The sequence below is a fragment of the Lissotriton vulgaris genome, chromosome 1_1, assembly GCF_964263255.1.
Source record: "Lissotriton vulgaris chromosome 1_1, aLisVul1.2, whole genome shotgun sequence".
In the NCBI taxonomy this organism is placed as follows: domain Eukaryota; kingdom Metazoa; phylum Chordata; class Amphibia; order Caudata; family Salamandridae; genus Lissotriton; species Lissotriton vulgaris.
In genome coordinates this window covers 1131206865-1131232224 of record NC_141685.1, presented here as the reverse complement: position 1 = coordinate 1131232224, position 25360 = coordinate 1131206865, and the positions used below count along the sequence as shown (strand labels likewise).

The 25360-nt window shown below is 42.7% G+C and overlaps 1 pseudogene; it reads right to left on the bottom strand.

The window, feature by feature from the left end:
• Nucleotides 1–23029: 23029 nt before the first annotated feature.
• LOC147748765 (uncharacterized) lies at nt 23030–24389 on the bottom strand (annotated as a pseudogene).
• Nucleotides 24390–25360: the final 971 nt, after the last annotated feature.

The following is a 25360-nucleotide window of genomic DNA, read 5'->3' as shown; positions in this document are numbered from 1 at the left end:
CTAGCTCATCCAGGGTGGCAGTCACAAGCTGATTAAATTCATTATTCGCCTGATCACTGTCCATAGCAAGCGGTGGTTGCGCTTTCTGGATGGCGCATATGAAGTTTTCTTGAGAATATTGTCTCCATTTACGTCTCATAATATTTTCCATCCCATTCTCAATGGCCCTAACTGGCTGGTAAAAACATTGGAAAGGGACCAAGAAGTGGTCGGTCCAAGGGAGCTGACAGGGTGTAAGTGCCTTTATCATGTCCCAACTGGCGAAGATAGGGTCCAAACAGTGACCCCTCTGATGTGTGGCTGCAACACTTAGCAAGTCCAGTTGTAGTTCTTGTAGGACTAGACGGACGTCCTCTGCCTCCTTCTGTAGGGGATCCTCTAGATGTAAGTTCAGATCACCCAACACCAACACTTTATTGTGTTTGATCGCAATCTGAGTGACCCCTTCCAGTAAACTACTTCGGAAGTTGCCCAGAGAGCCAGGAGGTCTGTATATTAGGATGCCCGAGATTGCCTCGTGTTGGGTCAGTTTGATGTTAAATTCACCAGCTTCGCTGTTATCAATTTTTACTGGTTTTAGAACACACTCAAAAGGGTGTTTGACAATGATGGCAATGCCACCTCCCCTTCCCTTTTCTCTATCAAGTCTATGGAGGGTGTAACCTGGCGGAATAGTATCCACTATATCTGGATCAGAATGTTCTCCTAACCAGGTTTCAGTTAAAAATAATATATGCAGGTCCTCATCTAGTAAGAGACCCCACAGCTGGAGGGAATGTTTGCTGAAGGATCTACAATTTAAGAGCCCCCCTTTGGCAATAATCGCTTCAGGGCCAGGGACGGCGGGCGGTAGACACCTCCCTCTGAATGTACAATGAGGACATGGACCCAGGTCAAGTGGCTCCATCAAGTGGCGACAGGTCGTGAGTGAAGCGGGGCGAAGGTCCCTCAGCCTCTTACTTATGTAGGACGGCCCGCGGCACGCCCGAGATGTAGGGGTCTGTGCCCCTGGCCGCGGACGGGCGCGGACGGGCGCAGACGGGCGCAGACGGGCGCAGATGGGCGCAGACGGGCGTAGACGGGCTTGGCTTAGGCGTGGCTTCGGCGCGCGTCCGGCGCGCCCGCTGCGCCGTCTGAACCCTACACACATATTATAGGTGGAGAGGAGGGTGGGAGGCCGGCGCGACTAGAGCGCAGCCCCTGCCCACACCCAAGATGGCGCCCGCCGCCGCCTCAACCGGGAAGTAAAAAACGGCTGGGCGAGGCTGTCAGCGAAGAGAGTAGCGTGTGTAGGGGTGTCAGAGTACCTCAAAAACAATTCCCACTTAATTCTAAGAATAAAAGCCCCCCTCAGAATAAAATTGCATCAGTCACAAAACACGATCTAAAATCACAGTTAATAGGCCAATTTTGTCTCGCGTTTTAGCTCTTTTTTTAGATATTCTATTGTTTTCAGGGTTTGTTGTGATAGTTGAGGATCCTTTTTACGTAAAGACCTGAGATATGAGTTAAGTTGCTTTTTTAATAAACACAATTTTGGAGTGTACCATTTCCCTCCTCCATTTTTTGTTGTTTTATGTTCTCTGTGCTCGATTTGATATTTTTTATTAATATTCACTACAAGGGACTCCCAGGTCTTACCTATATCTTTTGATACTTCTAATGGTGAAAGCATTGAGCGGCATGTCTCCATTAAATTGGAAATGTTGTTTTCATTCCAATTTAATCTTTGCAGGTTAAAAAGTTGAGTATTCAATGTTAAAGGATGCGCTTGTTCGGACTCGTTTAGTTTGATTAATAGTGTGAATGTCTGCAGGTATTGATCGCTTTCACCCCGTTCCAGAATATGGAAGTCTTTGATATGAGGAAATAGACCGGGATCTACCAAAGTGTAATCTATTGTTGAGCCTGAATTCCTAGTGACCCTCGTTAGGGCGGCTGGTCTGTCCAAGTGGCCCCTTCCGTTTAATGTGTGGAAGTTGAGGGCTTCCAATTCTGCTGCACATTTCCTCCCCATTGCACATTGTCTGCTTTGATTGCCCTGTCGTGGCTCAATAGAGGTAGGTAGAGTTCCCTCCTGTCCTTGGATTAAGTTCATGTTGAAATCACCAGTTATTATCATGTTATCGCTTGGGTAGGTGGATTTCAATGTAGTTATTGCAGTTATTGGTTGCTTTATCCTTTTCCCTTTATTTTTTCCACCTGGGTGCATGTATAAGTTTAGAATCAATAGACCAATGGTAGGCGAAATTTCAATTTTGATGCATTGCATCCATGTGGAATCTAATTCGATACAACTATCTGTCCAAAGAAAATCGGTGGATATAAAGATTGATAGGCCTCCCTTTGCCCTGTCGGGCCTTGCCTGCTTATGTGCTGGTATAAAAAATTATTTATATCCCACAAGAGGCGAGTTTTTTGTCTGCCATGTTTCCTGAAACAAAAGTATGTTGTATTGAGTGATGAACTCTATGAAGTCGTCTTCCTCCAATTTTGTGTTTAATCCGTCGACGTTCCACGAACAGATCTTGCAGCCCTGCTCTTTTCCTGCTGTTGATCTTCCGTTAATTCATTCTACATTCCTTTGGGTTGATACCAGGGGAGCTTGTTGGTGCCTCTCAAATATCACTGCTTCCTGGTGGGTGATTGTGATTGTGACTTGCCTAGATGGATGACCTTCTTCTTCGATGTTACTTCTTTGGTCTGGGCCTTTGGCGCCTTTTAAAAGGCTCCGTTTAGGGCTTTGTTTCTGCAGCGGACTGGGGTATCGTGCGGGCTCCACCTTTTTTAACTGTATGCCCCATAATGCGAATTCCTCCCTATGCGTCAGGATTAGTTCTGTAAAGGTATGTTCGGTCCACGTTGTAATCGTGGATTCGGGCCTGGTTGGTGAGGGTTTGGTTTGAATTCAATTGACTCCAAATCGCCTGATTTTAGATGGCGCAAGCCTGGTAGTTCTTCTAAGAGTTTTAAAATGGACCCTCTATTCAAAATGTCATGAGACCCTCTTGAGCTATATTAGTTCAAGTTTTTTGCTTGGGATGAATCGTATTTGGTCTTTTGGTCGTCTTCTCTCTCCAACACGTGAGAAGACAGTTCCTACTCCGTCAGCCTCTAAATCAGGTGTGGCTGAGTTAAATATGTGTGGAAAGCTCGTGGTCTCTGGACCGTTGGAGATTGTGACTGATGGTACTTGTGTTTCTACCCTCGGCGTAGCCCTTGTCTTTCTTCCATTAGGCTTTTCAGATTAATCTTCATCTACTTGTCTGTTGTTTGCTGATGCTTGCATGGTAAAAGTGCTAAATTTGGCTTTATTTCCGTGCTCAGTGTCTGTGTTTTTTACTGACTCTGCGCTTGTTGATTTGGGTTCTACTTTCCCTCATGGGAAATTAAATATGCTATACACTTTCCTTATATTCTGGATTGGGCTAATGCATTCAGTTGTGCCGTCTGATGTAGTGGATTCCTTAGTTGGAGAGTTGACAGTTGGAATTGGCCCAGGCTCTGATGTTGTTTTGTTTTGGGACGGGTCACCCGCTGTCCGCACTTTATTTTTGGTGACATTGGAGTCGATGTTTATTTTTTGAGGCTGAGTTGCTAACAACCCTCGGATATGTGGTTTGGTTTTTCTTGCTTTTCTCAAGTGCTTCCTTTCTCTCTTTGTGAGAGTGGTTGCCAGTTCAGTGTGTTTGGGGCTTCTTAGGCCATTTGTTGGTGAAACATAGTTTTGTGGGGCTTCCTCTCTCATGTCAGACTGATTTTGTTCGTCTGAAATTGCTAACGTAGTGATGTCATCTGAAGTAGGAGAGTGCGATTTATCTCGGGTTTCAGAGCTCACTACACTACTACAGGCATCGATTGACCTACCAAATCCCTCCTTGGCGTCTTGTTGGGCATTTACTAGGCTGGTGGTTACCTTGGTCTCCGTTGATGGGGTCAGGTTGTCGCTGCCTCACAGTGACGGAGCAGACCGAGACTGACAGTGCTTGGGTGATGCGGCTCGCTATCAGTTTATCACTCACTTAGACTCAATTGGATGCTCAACGTTCAACTTCGTTCCCATAATAGATCATTCTCCTCTTTGTATCTACCTTGGGACTGCGAGCTGCTGTATTTCTCTGTGCTCTTTCCGCTACTGCTCGCGGAACCTGCTGCGCGGGTCCCGCTTCGTGTGGGGATTGTCTTACTGTTTCATCAGCGACGCTTGGGTGAGGAGGCAACCACTTGACGCCTGTGGCGGTGTTTCTGGACGTCATCTCGAGCAGGGCTGCGAGCGAGTTGCGGGCGCAGGACTACAAGTCCCAGGAGCGCCCGCCAGCCCCTATTGCCAGCACCTGGGCCGCTCTCCCTGCAGGCTCCTCCCCACCATTACCTCTGTAAAAACCCTGTGCGCCTGGACATTCGGTGGATCATTCTCCTCTTTGTATCTACGTTGGGACTGCGAGCTGCTGTATTTCTCTGTGCTCTTCCCGCTACTGCTCCCGGAACCCTCTGCGCGGGTCCCGCTTCGTGTGGGGATTGTCTTACTGTTTCATCAGCGACGCTTGGGTGAGGAGGCAACCACTTGACGCCTGTGGCAGTGTTTCTGGACGTCAGCTCGAGCAGGGCTGCGAGCGAGTTGCGGACGCAGGACTACAAGTCCCAGGAGCGCCCGCCAGCCCCTATTGCCAGCACCTGGGCCGCTCTCCCTGCAGGCTCCTCCCCTCTCACACTGACCTTATAAAAACAATAGTCAAGTCCCGCTGCGCGGGAGCGCGCTGGAGAAGCCCGGGACAAGGGCGGGACCATCTGTGGCCGTCAGGGGCCGAAGGAGGCCGGGCTGGGCCAGGTCCCTGACTCTTACTGTCTGTTTATTTCATTCTGTTGTAGTGCCCCTTTGGTGAAGTTAGATTGTGGCTACAGGAATAGTTTGTTACATTCTGTCCAGCTGGTGATATGTCTAGCTCTCTCCCATCTGGTGTGGGTGTTTCATTCCTTGGGCCTCTCGACAAATATTTTGAGAAGGCAAACAAGGAGATAGATAAAGAACTCCTTCTAGCTGAGAGACGCGCTGAGCGTCGTCGGTCTATTGAACATCTTAAAAAAATACCCTTGTCCACTCAACCAGATTTAAATAACACGCAGGAAATGGCTGCTCAAGGGAAGACGGCCAGCGAGGCGGATATGTTAAGTACTGACCAAATTCCCAGTATATTCCGGGCTCCCAACACTTCCCCCGCACGTTCTATAATCAATAGTGAGGGTCACATAAATAGCCCTTCTTCTGCCTCTATTAGCCTTATCGATCTTAATACTCCAGTCGTTCAGGTTACAGCTCCGAACCTGCACTCAACTCTTACTAATCGTTCTTTTGATAGTGCTGGTCCATGTGAGAACATTCTGTCACAAACTAATAGTGTCACCGGTTCTAAGCCTACTAAAACTAAAAGGGCTGTGTGTTCCCCACCTAGGAAAAAAAGAAAAAAGGGTGGTGTTAAAAGAAAAGGTACTAGTCAACAATTTCCCTCCCATTCTATAGTTAACCCAACTACCGACTTTACGGTACTTCCTGTGGTTGTGGCTCCCACAGGTACACCCCACTTTCCAACTCTACCCGAGGATGTTCCTATTGGATTTAACAAGGAGTGTTTCGAAATTTTTGAGAAACTTATAAAATCATATATGTTACCTCTTTTGGAGCGTGTAAGGATATTGGGAGAAAAAATGGATCACCTTCTGGCTCCCGTTGCTACACCCCACCCTTCGAGTTCTGATAGGCAGCCAGCTCCACCATCTAAGCCTAGCGTCACCATTATTGCTCCTAGTAATCATTCCAAAAATAACAGTAATACTGAAGGCAATACAAAATCTAAGGCCCCGGATTTGTCATCTAAACCCCCTCGTGTAACTAATCCTGCTAAAGAGAAGCCTACGTTGGCCTCTAATAAGCCCTCCTCTGAGGGAACAATGCCTTCTGTAAAACAAGGGGCTGTCAAATTTGACAATCCCACTCACAGTCAATCCCTAAATCGTAGGTACATTGTAGAACTCCCCCCTGATTCGGCCAATTTTGTTACTATCCTGACGGGTGTTCCCCCAATCTCTAATGGGAATCGGGAAAATAACGTAAACCTAAAAAATAAAGTCATCTTCTGGCTGAAAACTAATAGACCCCTTCCTGCCCACCTAAACAGGGATATTACTTCAGTTAGAAGATGCAAGTGGGTGGCACTTCGTCCAAAGGATATAGAGGGTGATACTGTGATCATTAACTTTAGGGATCATAGAGTCGTCTCCCACCTTACCGATTGGTATGTGGGAAACAACGAGGGGGGGATTTCTACGAGGAATCTAAGTTATTTTTACCCCGAAACCTTGCTCAAACCAAATGGCCAATATCGCTCCAAAAGTGATCACCATTCCCTTAAATGGACCAATTTTACTCCTAGTTTTCACGGTCCACCAATAAACCCGGAGGCCCTGTTTCGATCTTATGCACAATCTAGCTACAATAGCTCTTCACTTACACCAAACTGGGTTAATCCCAATCCCCAGTTCTCTGGTTATCCCTCTACATCAGTTTTTTCACATTTTCGCCAGCCCCAAAGTCTTTATCCTAACATAAACAAACAAAGTAAATATATCCAGCCTAATGAGTATTGGAACATCCCATTGAGGAACCTTTATGAGCCCTTATCGGGGCTGGAGCATAATGATTGACCAGCCAATCCATCTTGGGCTAAAGAGTGTAATATAGATTGTACGGGTATTACTGACGCCCTAGTTAACTCACCCTGTCATGTTAAAGATCCAAAGGGCCAATTAGCCCAAAATGCTAAGGGGGGCTCTGCTTATTTGTGCGGGACTGGTGATATGGATTCGGTACTCGAAACAGTGTTACCTGCTGATTTAACTGTTGAGAGTGATATAACGGCGCCAGACACCCAGGGTGTGCTTCCTTGTACTTGTACTGATGACATAATGAGGGTCAGTGGTTCTACACATGGAGTCGTCCCTTTGCAAGAAGAAGTCGCCCCTTTGTATGACATAGTTCATGCCTCCGCCAAAGATACAACCAGTGTTCTAGGAGTCAGAAATGGTACCATCCTGGGAAGTTGGAACATAGCTGGCCTCGAGTCGCGCATGTGCATCCCAGATTGGGTTAACTTTATACGTCAAGGTGACGTTTGGTCCTTTCAAGAAACCTGGGCACTTCTACCAATGTTCCTCAATGGCTACCTGAACTTTAGTAAACCAGCTATTAGAGGTCACAGAGGTCGAGCCATGGGTGGCTTGACAGTTTGGGTTCGGCAGTACGAGGGTGTGACAGCAGAGGAAGTTTTTATTGATAGCCCTGACATACTAATGGTTAGCATTAAATCTACCAGTGGGTTGAACATTCTGTTGATTAATATTTACGCTAGGGGCATCCAAGTTGGTAGGGTCTCACCAACCCTCCTCCGTTTGGATGACTTCTTAAGTGATGCTCCGGCAGTCGGACATAAGGTCGTAATGGGCGATTTAAATACTTGTTTTGAACCTTTGAGTTTGGATGATGGCCTTTTAACCGAGACTGAAAATCTGGCTTGGGGGATTCCTCAACTTGACCTAGCCCCGATTAAAAAATGGTCTCAGGTGGATATTTTTATTAAAGGTTTGTGTTTGGATCAGGGCTTGCGTGCCCTAAATGGTAGAGTGCGCTCCGACAGGTTGGGCAAACACACCTTTAGTAATGGCAGATATAGTAGCCGCATTGACTATGTATTACTGGATGTTAAACTGTGGCCTGTGGTAGAGGATATGGAGGTAAAGTCTCGCCCGGAAAGTGATCACGATCCATTGGTGGTGGATTTAAGGGATTTTAGTTTTTCTGGGCCAGTTAATTGCATGTCCAATTTAGTCCAGGATGAAGTTGTTCTCACTAATGACATGAGGAGGGTACGCTGGCCAAAAATCTCTGTCGATGCTGATGCACGTAAAATGATCAGATCTCTGGTTTCTAATTCTCTGGCAGAAATCTCCAAATGTGATTCACAGGAGGTGATTAACACAATCATTACCGACACCCATACCAGTTTGTTCACGTCTTTAAAAAAACTGTTTATAAAGTCTATTTCCAAAAGGGGTAATAGGGGGTATAAGAAAACCTCTAACTGGTTCAATGATGAGTGCCGTCGGACCCATGTAGAACTGTTTAAAGCTTTAAAACTCTTACTTTAATCAGGTCTTGTAGGAAGGCATTTAATGTTGCTAAACGTACTGCCAAGGCCAACTGGGATGAAGAACGGTGGTTAACACTAACAGAAGCATGTAGTTCCAGGAACATGCAACGGTTTTGGCACCTACTTAAATGGGGCTTGTCCCAGGATGACCGCCCAAGCCCATCCTCGGTGGATCAACAACAATGGGTTTGTTACTTTGAGGAACAATTTAGGTGCCTCAGTAGCGCGCAGGATAATATTTGCTGGCCACTGTCGGTTGATCCTCTAGAGTTTACGAGTAGAGATGTAAAATCAGTCTTGCAATCTATTCCAAGGGGAAAGGCACCTGGTCCCGACTGCATCCCCGCTGATTTATTCCAACAAGACCTTGACCTTTGGGTACCCTATCTAGTCCAGCTGGTTAATGCCCTGGCCACAGGTGCAAGGGTTCCTGAGTCCTGGGTAGGGGCTGAAATCTTGCCTATATATAAGAAAGGTGATCGGTCGGTTCCATCCAACTACCGGCCGATCAGCCTTATAGACGCGGTGCAAAAAATCACAGCCTGTCTTGTCCTTGCCAGGGTCCAGGAATGGATTGATGAGAATAATATCCTAACCCCACTTCAAGCTGGTTTTAGGTCTCACGTGAGTACCCTAGACCAGGCCTTCCGTTTTATGCTTCTTTATTGAAAGACGTTTTTTTTAGGTAAAGGTAACCTCTACGCAGCCTTCGTGGATTTGAGGTCTGCTTTCGACCTTGTCCCGAGGGCTGGGTTGTGGAAGTGTTTACTAGAACTGGGTATGCCAGCCCCTCTTGTACGCCTTCTGGTGAATTTACATGCACATACCTATGCCCAAGTACGCTGGGGCAAACCAGGGGAGGTGACGGATAGGTTTCCTGTTCCCAAAGGTGTTAGGCAAGGGTGAGTTCTAGCCCCTACCCTATTCTCCTTATTTATTAATAGGGTTACTAATTATTTTGTTAACCATCCCACAGACGCCCCGACTTTAGCTGGAATGAAAATGCCCTTGCTCATGTTCGCTGACGATACTCTCCTGATTGCTAAAACCAGACAGGGTCTCCAACAGGCCCTGTCGAGGTTTGAGTTATTCTGCAGCGAACATGAGCTTGAGGTGAATGTGTCTAAGACAAAATTTATGGTTTTAAGAGGACACAATCAGATCACTGCAAGGGTTACTATGGGGGGTACTCCTCTGGAACAAACCAAGTTATTTACCTACTTGGGAGTCACATTCAGTGAGACCCATGTTGGTCCCACCAGGTAGAGCTTATGGCTTTAAAGCACCTGCAGATAGGTGACGCTTTGATTAAAGAGCATAAAAGCTCTTATACTAGGCCAATTTCACCTCTAGTTAAGATTTATGGTTCTAAGGTGCTACCCTCCGTTTTATACGGGGCGGAATTATGGGGCTTTAGCAAATTGGACCCCTTGAGATCAGCCCAAAATAAATTCCCCAGGGTGGCAACGGGTCTGCCTCAGTCAACTCCGCGGATCCCGCTTTTGTACGATCTCGGGTGCCAACCTGTGGAGGACCAGGCGAGATTTCGTCCATTGGCATTCTGGTGACGTCTATGGACGACGCCGGAACTCTATCTATATGCTAGGGCTTGTTTGGAGGTTAGAGATCTTCCTGGTTCTTTAAACATAGGTTGGTTTAAAGACCTAAGATCAACCTTGTATGCCTTGGGGTATGGTGATCTGTGGTTAGATCCCGAATCTGTAATCTTTCCCTCTAAAAAAGACTTAAAATTGCATTATTGGGATTGGGTGATCCTTAATAGACACCTGAGACTGTGTTCTAGCAATCTTACTAGTCTATTTATCGTCTTTAAAGACGCCCAAGCTTGAAAAATACTGGGACATGATAACAAAGCCCTTGGATCGTAAATTATTCCACCAGTTCAGATGTGGTTCGTTGCCACTAAGGGATTCCACCAAAAAGTGGGGGTCTGGTGGGACTGGGCAATGCCCAAACTGCCATGGCCAGGGTGAAAGTTTAAACCATTTTATGTTTGCCTGTCCCCTGTATGTTGCCCCCAGATCCAAATGGTTAAGTCCGGTCTGTAGAAGCCTAGGTACCCGCTCGGCTGTTGATGCTAGCAGAATTTTAAAAACGAATCTGTCCCCATTAATTGTAGCGGGTGTAGCCAAATATTTAGGATGGGCTTGGATTCTTAGAACCAGGTTCATCAAAAACAAATAACTAGGGGTCTAACAATGTTTGTGATTCTCTGGTAATTTTTGTGCTATTGCTAATCTTGTATTCATTCATAAGAAGCCTGTATAAGTGATTTAATATGGTCTTAGATGTTTTTATCCTGTTTATATAAAATTTTTATTGTTGTATATATTGTAATATATGTCTTTTATGATGCACAAATCGAATAAAGACTTCTTTGAAATTGAATTGAATATGCTATACACTTTCCTTGCATTCTGGATTGGGCTAATGCATTCAGTTGGGCCGTCTGAGGTAGTGGATTCCTTAGTTGGAGAGTTGACAGTTGGAATTGGCCCAGGCTCTGATGTTGTTTTGTTTTGGGACGGGTCACCCGCTGTCCGCACTTTATTTTTTGTGACATTGGAGTCGATGTTTATTTTTTGAGGCTGAGTTGCTAACACCCCTCGGATATGTGGTTTGGTTTTTCTTGCTTTTCTCAAGCGCTTTCTTTCTCTCTTTGTGAGAGTAGTTGCCAGTTCAGTGTGTTTGGGGCTTCTTAGGCCATTTGTTGGTGAATCAGAGTTTTGTGGGGCTTCCTCTCTCATGTCAGACTGATTTTGTTTGTCTGAAATTGCTAACGTAGTGATGTCATCTGAAGTAGGAGAGTGCGATTTATCTCGGGTTTCAGAGCTCACTTCACTACTACAGGCATCGATTGACCTACCAAATCCCTCCTTGGCGTCTTGTTGGGCATTTACTAGGCTGGTGGTTACCTTGGTCTCCGTTGATGGTTCCTTAACGGCCCCCAGTATCTGTGTCATCAAACTGGGTACAGTTGCCAGTTTATCAATTATTTGGGAACAATGATTGTTTTTCTGTACTAACTGCTGCGGGCTCAGGCAATTATTATTTATGGCAAAAATCAACCTGATGCACAGCTTCACAGTTTTCCGGAATACCTGTGTCCTCCCTGCGATGCACACAATGTTAATATTAATATGTCAATATTTTAAAATAACACAATTATGCGATATCAAAAAACAAAGCAAGCTTTTTCAAAATGAACAAACTATGGGGCTCATTAGGATAGCGGATTTTCCGCATCCTCTGGGCCGGCGGAAGCCACCGCCGGCCCGGAGGATGCGGAAAATCCGCTGCGGACCCACCAAAGACCCACCGCCCCATTAGGATGGCTGGTGGGTCCTGGTTTCAGTCCGCTGCTTTTCCGCCGCGGTTGGCTTACAACCGCGGCGGAAAAGCTCTAATATGGTGGCGGTGTCTCTCAGGCACCGCCAGCCATATTAGGATGGGGTTTAAAACATGCTTTTCCGCGGCTGGTTTTCCGCCGTGGAAAAGCATGTGGAACTTCACTGCAGGGGCCCGTTGCGGGCCCCCTTGGTGAAGGGGGGGTGGGGGGTGCACACGGGGGGTACCTATGGTACCCCCTGAATTTGTATGCAGAAATCGGCAGGCACCGCACGGTGCCTGCCGCTTTCTGCATACAAATGCAATGTATGCATTTTTACCATTGCGGCGGGTGCAGCTTGAAGCCGCACCCGCCGCAATGGTAAAAATAGAGGATGTGACCGCCAGGGTGGCGGTCACATCCTAATTTCACAGGTGGGAACTCCGCAGGCCATGCAGCGGTTCCCTCCTACTCTGGGGTCACGGACGGACGCAAGTCCGTCTGCGATCCTAATGACCCCCTATATTTGGGAAACACCTTTTATGGCACTAGATTGCACAACTAAAGAAAAAGAAATATGCGTAAACGCTAAAAGTATGTTGTTGCATTTAAAACAACATATTAAAGTATTGGTGCACTTGTATGTGTGCTTGGGAAACTGTGTGACCTAGTATTTAAAACACATGGCAAAAGGGATGGAAGGAGAGGGGAAGAGGGGCTAAATTAATAATTTGCCCAGAAACACAGGATGTGAAGACCAAGCTAAGACTCAAATGTGCTTCCTCAGCTCCAAATTTGGCAGCTCTGACCATTACGCAACAACTTCGGGGTGGGGGGTCCTTTTATTAGAAACAGAAATATAAGCCACACAATACGTTTTTAGAAAGCCCCTGTGTAAAAACACGACTGGTTTATACCCTCTGTTATACAGGACAGGACAGGAGCTGGCTATTTTGTTTTTCCAACTGTTTATGTGTGCTAAGTGCTCAGGTAGCACGCGCACCATAACGCGTACTACCACTGTAATCCTAAAAAAAAAAAAGGCCGCAGGCACAGAGAATAATTTCCAGGAGAGGCTGGTGGGGCTGGGTCAGATTTTCAGTTCGGGCTGGCTGATTTACAGCAAGTCACAAAGTCCTCAGTAAAGCCCTTTTCTTCTTTCCCAGGTGGCGTCCAGCAGTCTGCGTGACACCAAAGTATCCTGATGTGACCATTGTATTGGTCACAGTGGGGGCAGGCAGGCAGAGTCCTCACAAAATGAGGTGTGAATCACTGGCTCACGACAGCAGCAGTGCCACCAAAGATAGCTGTTTTCGCGCTATGGTAGACTGATGGCCCTTTCAGTGTCACTTTGCAGGCCCCTAGACGCAGAGGGGAAGGGGAGGAGGTCGGGGACACTGCAGAAGCCTTCCTCAATGTGCACGGTGAAACACACAGGCAGAAAACAAAAGTTGACATTTTAAAGTAGGGCTATTCCTGCAGTCCCGGTACGCTTTATTAAAACCAAGAAGTAGGGGAACGGACTGACATAATTTTTAAAAGTAGGGGCACGCTGTGTCCTTCCGATCCCGTCCACTTCTAACACTGGTTACAACATGAGAAAAGGAGGTACTAAGGAGGGACTTTTAAGCCAATTAGCAAATGAAAAGCTAACATTGACATAAGACAGTAACTGGAGCCAATTGAAAGGTTGGGCAGGAAAATGGGCGGAGCTCAAAGTCTGTACCTTAATACAGCATGTTTCGAAGAGACAGTGCACGCATTGCCTAGGCAATACCTAAAAATGGGGCATACTTACCTGGAATGGAACCTTTGGTGGCAGCTGTGGTAAGTAAAAATGGTTTTAAATGTATATTGTGTCCGTGCTTGAGGGTGAGAGTGTGTTTAATGAGAGAGAGTGTGGGTTAGTATGACATAGTGTGTCAGTATGTGTAAGCATGAGTGTGTGAGTGAAAGGAAGGGAGAGTCAGTGACAGGTAGTGAGTGAGATTTTGTGAGATTGTGGTGCAGATTTACTGTTCTTTGGTGTTAAGGCAACGCTGCCCCGAAGATGCTGCACTGCTTTGCAGCAAAAGGAAAGAGAAAAAATTTGCCATATCTACTAAGATATGTCACATTTTTTCGCTGTGTGTGTGATAGTGCACTTTTGGCAACCATGCGCCAATGCACACACCTTTGTGTGATAGTGCAAGGATGAATGTGTTCACTAAAGCATAGGTTGTGTACTGGAAGGGGTCCCTTCTGGTACAAAAACTATGCTTTAAGGCTTTCCCCACTTTGCATGTGTGCTCTACAATGCAGCACACACGTAAAGTTGGAAAAATTAGGAAAAACGAAAACATTTCTCTGCATTAAGACTGTTCCACAGAGGCATAGGATTTTGGCGCCAATTAATCTCACCGATGTTTGCAGATAGGGATTTGCATCAAAACCCGTGGATGATTGCATGGAAACACCATTGCAACCGCCCATGGAACGCCCCTGATGCACAATAACACAAAGCGCAACTTTGATTTACTTTGGGACACTATCCAATGTAAATCCAGATTTGTGTTTTACAGTAAATTCCTCCCTAACACTTTGTGCAGGGTTTTGTGGTCACAAAAGTTGTGCAAACACTACACAAAGCATTAGTAAACCTGGGCCTGAGAGTCAGTAAGTATGATTGAGTGAGAATGAGTGAGATTAAGTGGAAATGCAGGTGAGTAAGAATGAATAGTGAAAAGTGTATGTCAGCGAGTGTGAGCAGGAAATAATGAGTGAGAGAATAGTGTGAGTGAGTGAATTTCAGCGAGAATGTGGTGTGATGCTTGAGAGTTTGTTGGTGGCAAGGTAAACATTGTCTTATACAGATACCCAGGGCAAAAAGCTGGTGCTGGCATACTTGCAGAATCATTTGCATGAAAGACACCTGTGACAGAATACTAGCAGTGGCATACCAGAGGTAATTGATAGCATATAGGGCACCAGGGACAATACTGGCATACTTGAGGAAATTCTTGGCAAGCGGACAACAGTGTCAGAATGCTGGTAATAGTAAAATAGAGGTAAATTTTTTGCATAAAGGTGGGCAGCCTGGCATTATAGGAGGGTGGCAACCATGACTAGATGCTGGTCCTATATGACTTGTTATGGTAGTCGGAATCGCACTCAATGTACTATTGGTAAACACGGTTCATCCTAGTGGGTGGTGCAGTCGAAGTGAAGCTCACTGTGCTCTGAGCTGAATAACATCCAAAGTGCGGCACTTCCCTCAGGAGTGTCGTCTCCTCGACGCACTCTTAAATAAAGTTTGCGTTGTTGATTCAATGATAGTCTTAACAGGTATTTGTAGAAATTTCAATCGTTTTTATTTTCTTTAGTTCATTTTATTCCTTCATAAAACGTTTCAAAGACATACGTTCATAATCATTCTGCCCAATGCATTTCGGGCTTTAGCCCTTCGTCAGGGGACTTGAAAGTCCTGCAAAATAATAAAAAGAGCATGTGGTTCCGGTTTCTAATGTTAACGTCAAACATTAATTGCCATGTCATTCGGTCATGCAGTTTTTATTCTGGGGTAACAAAAAGTGATTCAGGGGGATGATATCAGGAAGACGGCAAGGTTTAAAGAAAATGACCCATGTGTTTCACGGTTCGTGCCAGGTAGGTGAGTGGGTTGGTAAAGCTTCAATTGTGAAAAGTCATTAAAAAAAGTAATAAAAAAACGGGTTCTCGTGATTGATACCGTGACTTCGCAACTAAAGTGAAACTGCGTGCGTGCCGTACGTGTACGGTATAGGTGAGTTACCGCTTCTATGGGAATGTGCAACATGCAAGGGTGGGAGTAGTTATGACATTTGTTTCTGACCTGAAAGGAACGTTTACTCCATACGTAAAAGTGGAGCTGTACAAAGAGAAGTATAACAATGTTGAAGTATAACAATATTATAGTTAGCGTTCTCCACTATACTTAGTGAAACTGGCCGTGCAAAGTCGGGCTGTTAAAGCTTACCGTTAAGCGTATGAAAGTTGACGTGGGTCTCAAACTCTCTCGGGGTCGGTGAAAAATGGTTCCGGGAGGGCCTATGTATATGTGTGTCAGATTGGTGCTGAGTTAGTCACGTGTATACCGGTGTTAGTAACGTGAATCGTGATTCGCGGATCTGGCGTCTCGTGGCGTCAACGATGATTGGTGGTTGCTGAGCAACTAATGAGTTTACGCGTGTGCATCGAGGGTGAACGGGAATATGAGCCCGATGTGAATGTATGTAATGGTTCGGACATTTAAAAAAAAAATATGAAACAATATTAATAAACAATGAAGTTAACCAATTAGCAGTTACAATTTAGACACAAAGGTATACCACTGTACAATTGCTGATTTATCGTGAACACGAAATTTCAGAACTTGAAAATCTTTAAAGGTAACAACTAAATTCTAAACGTTCATTAAGTCCTTTGGGTTGGACCCTATTTAAACGGTCAATCCAGTGTAATTCACGTCTAAGCAGGTATTGGGTATTGTCTCTGCCTGGTAATGCGGAAATGATCTCTAGGATACAAAATTTCAGTTGGCTGGGATTGTGATTCAGTTCATTGAAATGTGTGGCCACTGTTGATTTGGTTGTTTTGGTGCGAATGTTACTTTTGTGCTCTGTGAGTCTTGTTTTGATTTTTCTGGATGTTTGACTGTAATGAAGAGGTTGGTTATTCAGAAAGAATGAATAACATGCGTAGGTATTAATCCAAAAGGAGTTTAATCCAATTCAATCAGCATCTTACGGGAGCGCCACTGGCAAGTAGCAAGCATAACAGTTGAATGAATCTTTAAACACACAGTTAAGCAAAGCAATGGTTAAACAGACATTGCATCCTCGAGAGATGCACCTTCAAACATAAACATGTTTGAAGGAACACTCTCTGCGAGGATGCAGGGCATGGAACATAGAAGGTTAAGAATACATGTCCTAAAAAGAGCAGTGATCATTGAAGGAAATAGAAGAAAGACAATACCTTACATTGACCCACGTAGCACAAGCCACATGGGCATTTCAACATGTAAATGAGGTTGGAACTGTCACATGTCCCATTTACTCTGAGTTTGATTTTGGTTCCTCTGGTTGGATGGTTTATTTAGTTCCCTTTGATAATTGCATTACAATTTCCGCAATTGTGACAGGGCAATGTGCCCTTGAATTCTTTGATGGGTGATGTTGTCCTCGGTTTCAATAGTGTATTATTTTGCAGGACTTTCAAGTCCCCTGACGAAGGGCTAAAGCCCGAAATGCATTGGGCAGAATGATTATGAACGTATGTCTTTGAAACGTTTTATGAAGGAATAAAATGAACTAAAGAAAATAAAAACGATTGAAATTTCTACAAATACCTGTTAAGACTATCATTGAATCAACAACGCAAACTTTATTTAAGAGTGCGTCGAGGAGACGACACTCCTGAGGGAAGTGCCGCACTTTGGATGTTATTCAGCTCAGAGCACAGTGAGCTTCACTTCGACTGCACCACCCACTAGGATGAACCGTGTTTACCAATAGTACATTGAGTGCGATTCCGACTACCATAACAAGTCATATAGGACCAGCATCTAGTCATGGTTGCCACCCTCCTATAATGCTAGGCTGCCCACCTTTATGCAAAAAATGTACCTATATTTTACTATTACCAGCATTCTGACACTGTTGTCCGCTTGCCAAGAATTTCCTCAAGTATGCCAGTATTGTCCCTGGTGCCCTATATGCTATCAATTACCTCTGGTATGCCACTGCTAGTATTTTGTCACAGGTGTCTTTCATGCAAATGATTCTGCAAGTATGCCAGCACCAGCTTTTTGCCCTGGGTATCTGTATAAGACAATGTTTACCTTGCCACCAACAAACTCTCAAGCATCACACCACATTCTCGCTGAAATTCACTCACTCACACTATTCTCTCACTCATTATTTCCTGCTCACACTCGCTGACATACACTTTTCCCTATTCATTCTTACTCACCGGCATTTCCACTTAATCCCCACTCATTCTCACTCAATCATACTTACTGACTCTCAGGCCCAGGTTTACTAATGCTTTGTGTAGTGTTTGCATAACTTTTGTGACCACAAAACCCTGCACAAAGTGTTAGGGAGGAATTTACTATAAAACACAAATCTGGATTTACATTGGATAGTGTCCCAAAGTAAATCAAAGTTGCGCTTTGTGTTATTGTGCATCCTGACGAAGGGCTAAAGCCCGAAATGCATTGGGCAGAAAATTATGAACGTATGTCTTTGAAACGTTTTATGAAGGAATAAAATGAACTAAAGAAAATAAAAACGATTGAAATTTCTACAAATACCTGTTAAGACTATCATTGAATCAACAACGCGAACTTTATTTAGGAGTGCGTCGAGGAGACAACACTCCTGAGGGAAGTGCCGCACTTTAGATGCTGGTCCTGACATACTGAGGTAATGTTTGACATAAGAGTCACCAATAGTATATAAATGGCATAAATTGCAGAATTCTGGCAAAGGCATATTTAGTGTCATTTTTGATATATGGAGGGACCCATGGAATATGGGGGCACCCATAACAAAATGTTAGCCCTGGTACAATGGAGGTAATTTTTGACATATGAGGGCACCTTTATTACATTTTGAAATCGGGGAACATATGTTTTCATTGGCTTGGCACACAAGGAAAGTATATTAATATTTAATGAGTGTCCTTTCCACATCTGTGGCATTTAATCAAATGTATGTGAAAACTGTGCTTTAAAATGTATGATTTCACCTCACTCTTTTCAAAGTTTTCTCAAAGGGGGATACCCCCTAGAAGAGGTCTGGTCGATTCTCATTGCTTGATTACTACAATTCAGGGCAATTATGTTGCCCCTCAACTTTCAAACATCAAGTCAGCACCATAATATTGGTGTATCTAAAATAGATATGCGTCTGTGTTATGCTGGTATACTAATTATGCAGTGATAATACATGGGATTCTGTAATCCCTGTATATACCGCAGTCTCTAATTTCTTTATAATCAGTGACTTGGACTCTCCCAGTTGCTGATTATAAAGAAAAGATATCAGAACTCAACTATTATAAGTTATTAGAGTCGAGTTCTGACATCACAATGGCTGCTGCCAGAGCCAGCAGCAGAAGTCTGGCCATGGAGTTTTATTGAAGCAGCTGTTTAAAGCAACATTCAAAACATTGCGTTTCTATCTTCTGCTATGTTTTTAACAGCTTACAATGGCAAGCAGAGGGAATGTTTATATTTTGTACTCCTTAGAGAAAAGCTAGAATCGTTCTGCATATTTCTACATATTCTGCACACTGCAGCTTTAAAAAAAATTAAAAACAGACTTGTACTGAACTGTTTCTAATATCTGTTTGCACCAAATATCTTACAGGCCTTTGATGTGTTTAATTTTGCACTAGAGGTGTATTTGTATTCTTCATGTTTGCAAACATACTTGCCCTTTCATGTGAAAGAGCTATGTACCGAGGCTTTAAGTGGTTTGTGGGAAAGGTGATAGTGTTATCATGTATTATAAAAGATAAAGTACCCTGTGCTGTACCTGATAAGGATACTGAAAGTCACTTCAGATTTCTATAACCTTACAAAGGAGCTTGTCCTTCGGCCTTGTTACTCTATAAGGTCATCTAACGCCTCAGTACTTTATCCCTAATATTATAGATCTTCAACAAAGTCAATTGTTGTGATGTTAGGGTTTTGTGACATGCCTCTGATGCAGTGCTACTCCGGAAATACTTTCTAAAACCATATCACCTTTCCCTGAAGTACTAAATCATGCATCTACTCATCAGTGGGGCCCATAACACTGCGAGTTATTCACAAAACCCTTCCATCCTACTTCATGGATCGGTGAAATTCAAAGGAGAGCTGCTGTATTATAGCAGAGTGTCTAAATTAAAATGAAATATTTATACTATTTACACCCGCAGTTTAAATGAATTTACCATGGTTTTTTATCAACAAGACATTTTATTCAGACACACCACCGTTAGGATCGATGAATCTGCTAGTAAAAAATTAGGCGTAGGAAAATACAAGACCAGCTTAATTCTCCATTTATCTCATTTTTATTAAAAGCAAAGTTTAGCATGTCTGACAGTTTATTCGCTTTATTTATTTTCTTTATTTAAAATTTTTACTTTAAAGAAGAAAGTTTTATCTCAAACAGTTATATTCATTTTATTTCAGAAATTGAGAAATAGACATTATTATTTAGATGTCAGAACACAAGTATTAGCAGAAGACAGATAGTTCCCAAAAATTAATTTTCTCCTAACTTCCCTAACTAATAACCTCATCTAAAGCTCAGTTCTCCATCAAAGAAATAAAACATTTATTCAAGAAAATCTTACATCTCAGGAAAATCAGCACACCGACAGCACCTCAGTAGGAAATCGGAAGAGAGTTTTTTCTTAAGGAAAATTTTGACTTTTTATACCTTTTTCACTAACTTTATCTATCAACAAAAGTAACTATCAGCACAAACTCAAGTTCTGATTGGCTCCTTTGAGGGTGGATGAGCATCACCTCATCATCCTAACATTCATTTTCCGTGGGATCGGCTGGATTTTAAAGAGTCCTTTGTTTGAGAAAGTCTTTGGCCTAGTCACATCCTCAACTAGCAACTACATGAACCTTTCCCATGATCAGTAGCTCAAATGTTCATTCTTTTGACACTCATCACGACTTCCAGGGCAAGTCGTCTTTGAACCATTTTTGTTCAGGCACAGGCAGCTCACATTCATTCTTGGTTCTGCCGCGCGTGCGCAGAATCTTTCACTGTCACAGTAATCGAAAGCCTCCATATTTTAGTAGGCCTCACGAGCCAGAATGGGAACACTCATAGAAACAAACAAAAATAAATGTTCATTATTGAACTATAGCCCTTCTATTTACCTCCCCTCATACTAAGGTTTCCCATTAGTTGTTACCTAGCAAAATAAGCAACACATATGCATGATATACTCACTTATCTTCATGTTTTTGCCACAAAACACATAAACAGAAAGCACATTTATGCCGCTTTTGATTAATTTAAAGCTTTGCATTAGCAAACAACATGACGTCATTACTGAATTAGTTAGTTATAATCCACCATGCAAGCAAATTACTATTCCCAAGTGTATTTGTGTGTTCATTCTATACTATGTTGTTTAATATTTTCCACACCACACAATTAATAAAGGTTACAGTTATGAGGAAATGACTTTACGAGGGGTATACAAAATTTTGTTTCTCCACCTCGCTCCATCAACTCCCTCCTTTGGTGATCTTATCACCAAATACCTCCCAAAATTTTGAAATTTTTTATCCCAACATGTTTCAAGTTCTTCAGATTAGTATGGTTTATACTCTAGTATCTTCTTCTCTGGTTTCTTTAAAGACCTTTTCTTGAAATTCCTCCATCTCTATACCACAGTTTTCTCTTTCTCTTTCTCTTTCTCGTTTTTCTTGAATTGCTTTCTTTATTGACTTTCTAACATTCCTTCTTTTTCTATATATGCAACATAATCTTATCATAAAAAACACTAATACTATTACTGTTACTGGAATTGGTATCTTACCTATAATTGAACTACCTATTTCTTGAAACCACTGTTTAACTGCTGAAAGACTTTTACCAAGTCGTTCAAGGACACCATCAACCTCCAGTGGTTCAATTTCCTTATGCAACTCTGTAATGTTTGTAATGTACTTTTCAATGTTTTGACTTTTATCTGGAATGTAGGTACAACAGAGCTGTACCATTCAAAATTCCACAAACTCCTCCTTCTTTTGCCAGTATTATATCAAGAGCAAGACGATTCTGCATCACCATAGCTCTCATAGCATCCATTTCAGTATTTACCATTAAGAATCCACCTGCTGTGTCTGTTGACAAACGATCTACTATCGTTGATAATCTTCGAATTCGGTTTGCATTAAAAGATATTCCCACTGCTGGTATCAGTGCTCCAAAAATGTCACCTATTATTTCTATTACACTCTCCCTTTTTCTACGACTTACAGGTTTACCTATCTCATGTATTCCATTAGTACCTCTATCTACATGAAAGATTTTAGGAAAGACCAAACCCACGTACCATGTCCCGTACCAGTGGTCAGGTAACCTATGATAAGCTTTGTTTCCACATATAAAATATATACCAGGGAAAACTGGATCTTTTCCACCTTTAAATCCCCAACTCCCTATGATTCTATAGTAGTCTTTACCTTTACTCACTCCCACAAAATAATTATCATATACAGTGTTGTCTCTTCTTATACAGAATTTCCCTAACAATGGAGTATCTATATTTATACCCACGTTCACATTTCTATCATCAATGTTTTCATCTTCAATGTCCAATATTTGGATTTCTCATGTTTTACTTTTTCACTACGCGTATAAGCAATTCTTCTCTCTTCAACCATATCTAAAAATGCTTTCTCCTCAACTCTCATTTTACATGTCAAATTATTTTTGAAGGCATACTCATGACTCAATTAATCTATTTCCAAAAAGAATTCTCCCATTACTCTAGCAGGCTTTATTTTATTCATGGCATTAACAACTTTTAACTTCGCAAAAACATCATCTGAATTTGAATAATGGTATTCTAATATTCTTGTTTGATAAAACAGGCTTGCAATCACACTACACGTGACACCATATGTAAGTGGAAGATGGTGATACGTCACCCCTTCTGAAACAGATGCAGGTAATTTCACACAAAGGTAACAGTCACTAGCATCCATAGTCTTAACATATTCAAATAACAATCTTGAAAATATATTCATAGTGTAATCACTAATGAACCTATCTTGATGCATTTCTGGTCTATATACATGTTTTTTATTAGACTTTGATTCAACATTTTGTTCAATTGAACTCACATTATGTTTCAACTTCACTAAGTTATCCTGAAGTTATCCTGAAAAAATAGCTAAAATTATCCATATCAATATTAATAATCCTGTACACACCAAACACATCCTACACCATTTTCTAAAGATAGAATATTCTGTTTTGTGATCATTATTAGCCATAATTGTTTTTCTTTTTTTTTTTTCACAGCGATCTACTTTACAATTCTTTCACCTTTAACACTTACAGGCTTTCACCATACACCTACAATGTCCTTCTTATATCAGGATTCCACTTTCTGTCTTTACCTTATACTTTTAAAAATGTATCACTTTTCTCTGTGATTCAGTCCTTTACTCACTTGACTTTGGGCAGCATAAGTTCTCTTGTCTACTGTTTACGTCTTCAATCGGAGGTAAAACTATGTATGTCTATTCAGGTGATTTGCACTTCTGATTTGGTCTATTCAGGTGATTTGCACTTCTGATTTGGTCTTCTCACTCTTTTTGGCCTTTGGACAACTTCTATTCTTTTCCCCAACAACTCCTTTTGACTGGTTATTTCATTTACTTGATCTTCTGGCTTTTTTACTTTATTAACCAGTTTAAATCTCAGTCCATCATTCCCTTTAGGCCAATTATCTCCTTTACAAACTCTTTTTGTTTTTGGCTCCGTGGTGTTATGTTCCACTCTCCAAGCTCTTTTCCTTGAACTCTTTCTCAATGGAATCTTATCTGCACTGTCGTCAGTTTCACTTCCAGTCTCTTTGACAGTTTCATTTATGACAAACTTTATAATGTCTTTTTCTTTTTCAACGTCAGTTTTCTCTTTTGACAGTTCTTTCACTCTGTTAGGAACATCTCCATAACTGGTACTTGGAATCTCCTCCTTATCGTGAGTTATTTCCTCTTTTCCAGTGTCAGGATTTTTGTTCCTGCTTTCAGAGCTTTCAGACTGTTCTTCAGTATTTTCTTGATCACCAGTTTTATCTTTACCTTGCCCAGTGTCCATACTGGTGTCAGTCTCTACCAAATCTCGATCTTCAGATTGATCTTCAGAATTCGTTACTTCGACAATTTCTCCTTCTCCTTCAGACGCAGAGCTAGCATCTCATATTTCCAGATGTCGACGTTCTTGTCGAGCTTCAGTATCTGGATTTCTCTCTGGTTCACCTTCAGAATCAGTTGTGCTTTCACCTTCTTCGTTTGGATTCTCAGGTTCAGGCACATGGATGGTGTGACTTGCATGCAGCCATCTCTTTACTCCGGCACATTTAACCAATATGACCTGTCTTGGTCTCTGCCAACGAGGCACCAAACAGTTTCTTCTGCGATGTACCTTTATCCGAACCCAATCTCCAGGAACTAGATCATGAGCTGGATTTTTCTCTTTCGTGTTTGATTCAGTTCCCACCTGATGGAACACATAAGTCACCACGTCAGACAGGTTTTTGCAGTAATCTAGTATGATGTCATCATTAATAGTTAACAGTTTATCAAGTGGTACAAATGCTTGCCTCATCACTCTGCCCATTAAAATCTCATGTGGACTTAATCCAGTCTTTCTGTCAGATTTGCTCCTTAAGGTCATCAAAACAAGTGGTAAGGCATCTGGCCACTTTAGTCCTGTTGCCAAACACATTTTTGCAATTCTGTTTTTTATTGTTCCATTCACTTGTTCAACCACTCCTGAAGCCTCAGGTCTGTAAGCACAGTGTAGTTTCTGACGAATGTCCAGTGCTTCACAGATCATTTGCATACGTTCATTCTGAAAGTGGGTTCCACCATCAGTTTTGATCGTTACTGGAAATCCGAATCTCTGGATTATTTCACGTAAAAGCAGCTTTGCAACAGTTAGTCCATCATTCCTCCTCGTGGGGAAAGCCTCCACCCATCGAGAGAACAGACAAATGATCACTAGAACATACCTGAGCCTGTTACATGGTGGAAGTTCTAAGAAATCCAACTGCATTCTTGTAAATGGACCTCCCTCCCGTCCTATGGTTCCCAGACTCACAATTGTTTTTCTGTTTGGATTAAACTGCGGACACACCAGACATCTCTGGCACAAGCTTTCAGCAATCATCCTGAATTTGGGATTGTACCACGTCTGTCTAAATAGACGAAGCATGGCATCTCTTCCAACATGAGCTTGAACATGATACATTTGTGCCATATTTGAGTTCATGCTATCGGGCATTACTGGTCTTTTATCTTTGTACACCCAAATTACATCTTCTTCTCTTTGTCTACATCCTGCCTTCAACCAGACATGTTTCTCTTCCTCATCAGCTTCTTCCTGCAACTACTGTGGTTAGCATTAAAGGACTCGAAACATGCTCTTCTTTTCTGTCCCGATTTATGGATGCAAGATTTTTGGCACAATATTTTGCAATGGAATCTACATACCTGTTACCTTGAGTTATGTAGTCATCTCCTCTCTTATGAGCTGCACACTTCACTACTGCAATCTTATCAGGCAATTGTATTGCGTCAATCAACATTCTCACAAATTCAGCATTACGTATGGGGGATCCTGCAGAAGTTAAATAACCTCTTTGGGACCACAGTTGTCCGTAGTCATGGACAATCCCAAAACCATACTGACTATCAGTCACTATGGTAACCTTAATTTCCTTTCCCAGTTCACATGCTCGTATCAAAGCAATCAACTCTGCTATTTGAGCAGAACGAATTCCTTTCAGACAAGATGCTTCCAGTACATCTGCCACTGTACAAACTGCATATACTGCACGCAAAACACCTTCATTTGTTCTCAGACACGAACCATCAACAAACATCACATAGTCGGATTCAGGCAATGGCTCATCTCTGATATCTGGTCTCGGTTTGGTACAGTATTCAAGAACATCTAGGCACTTCTGATCAACCTCATTTCTTACTTCAGTTTCCATGGTATCAGGCAATAACGTGGAAGGATTT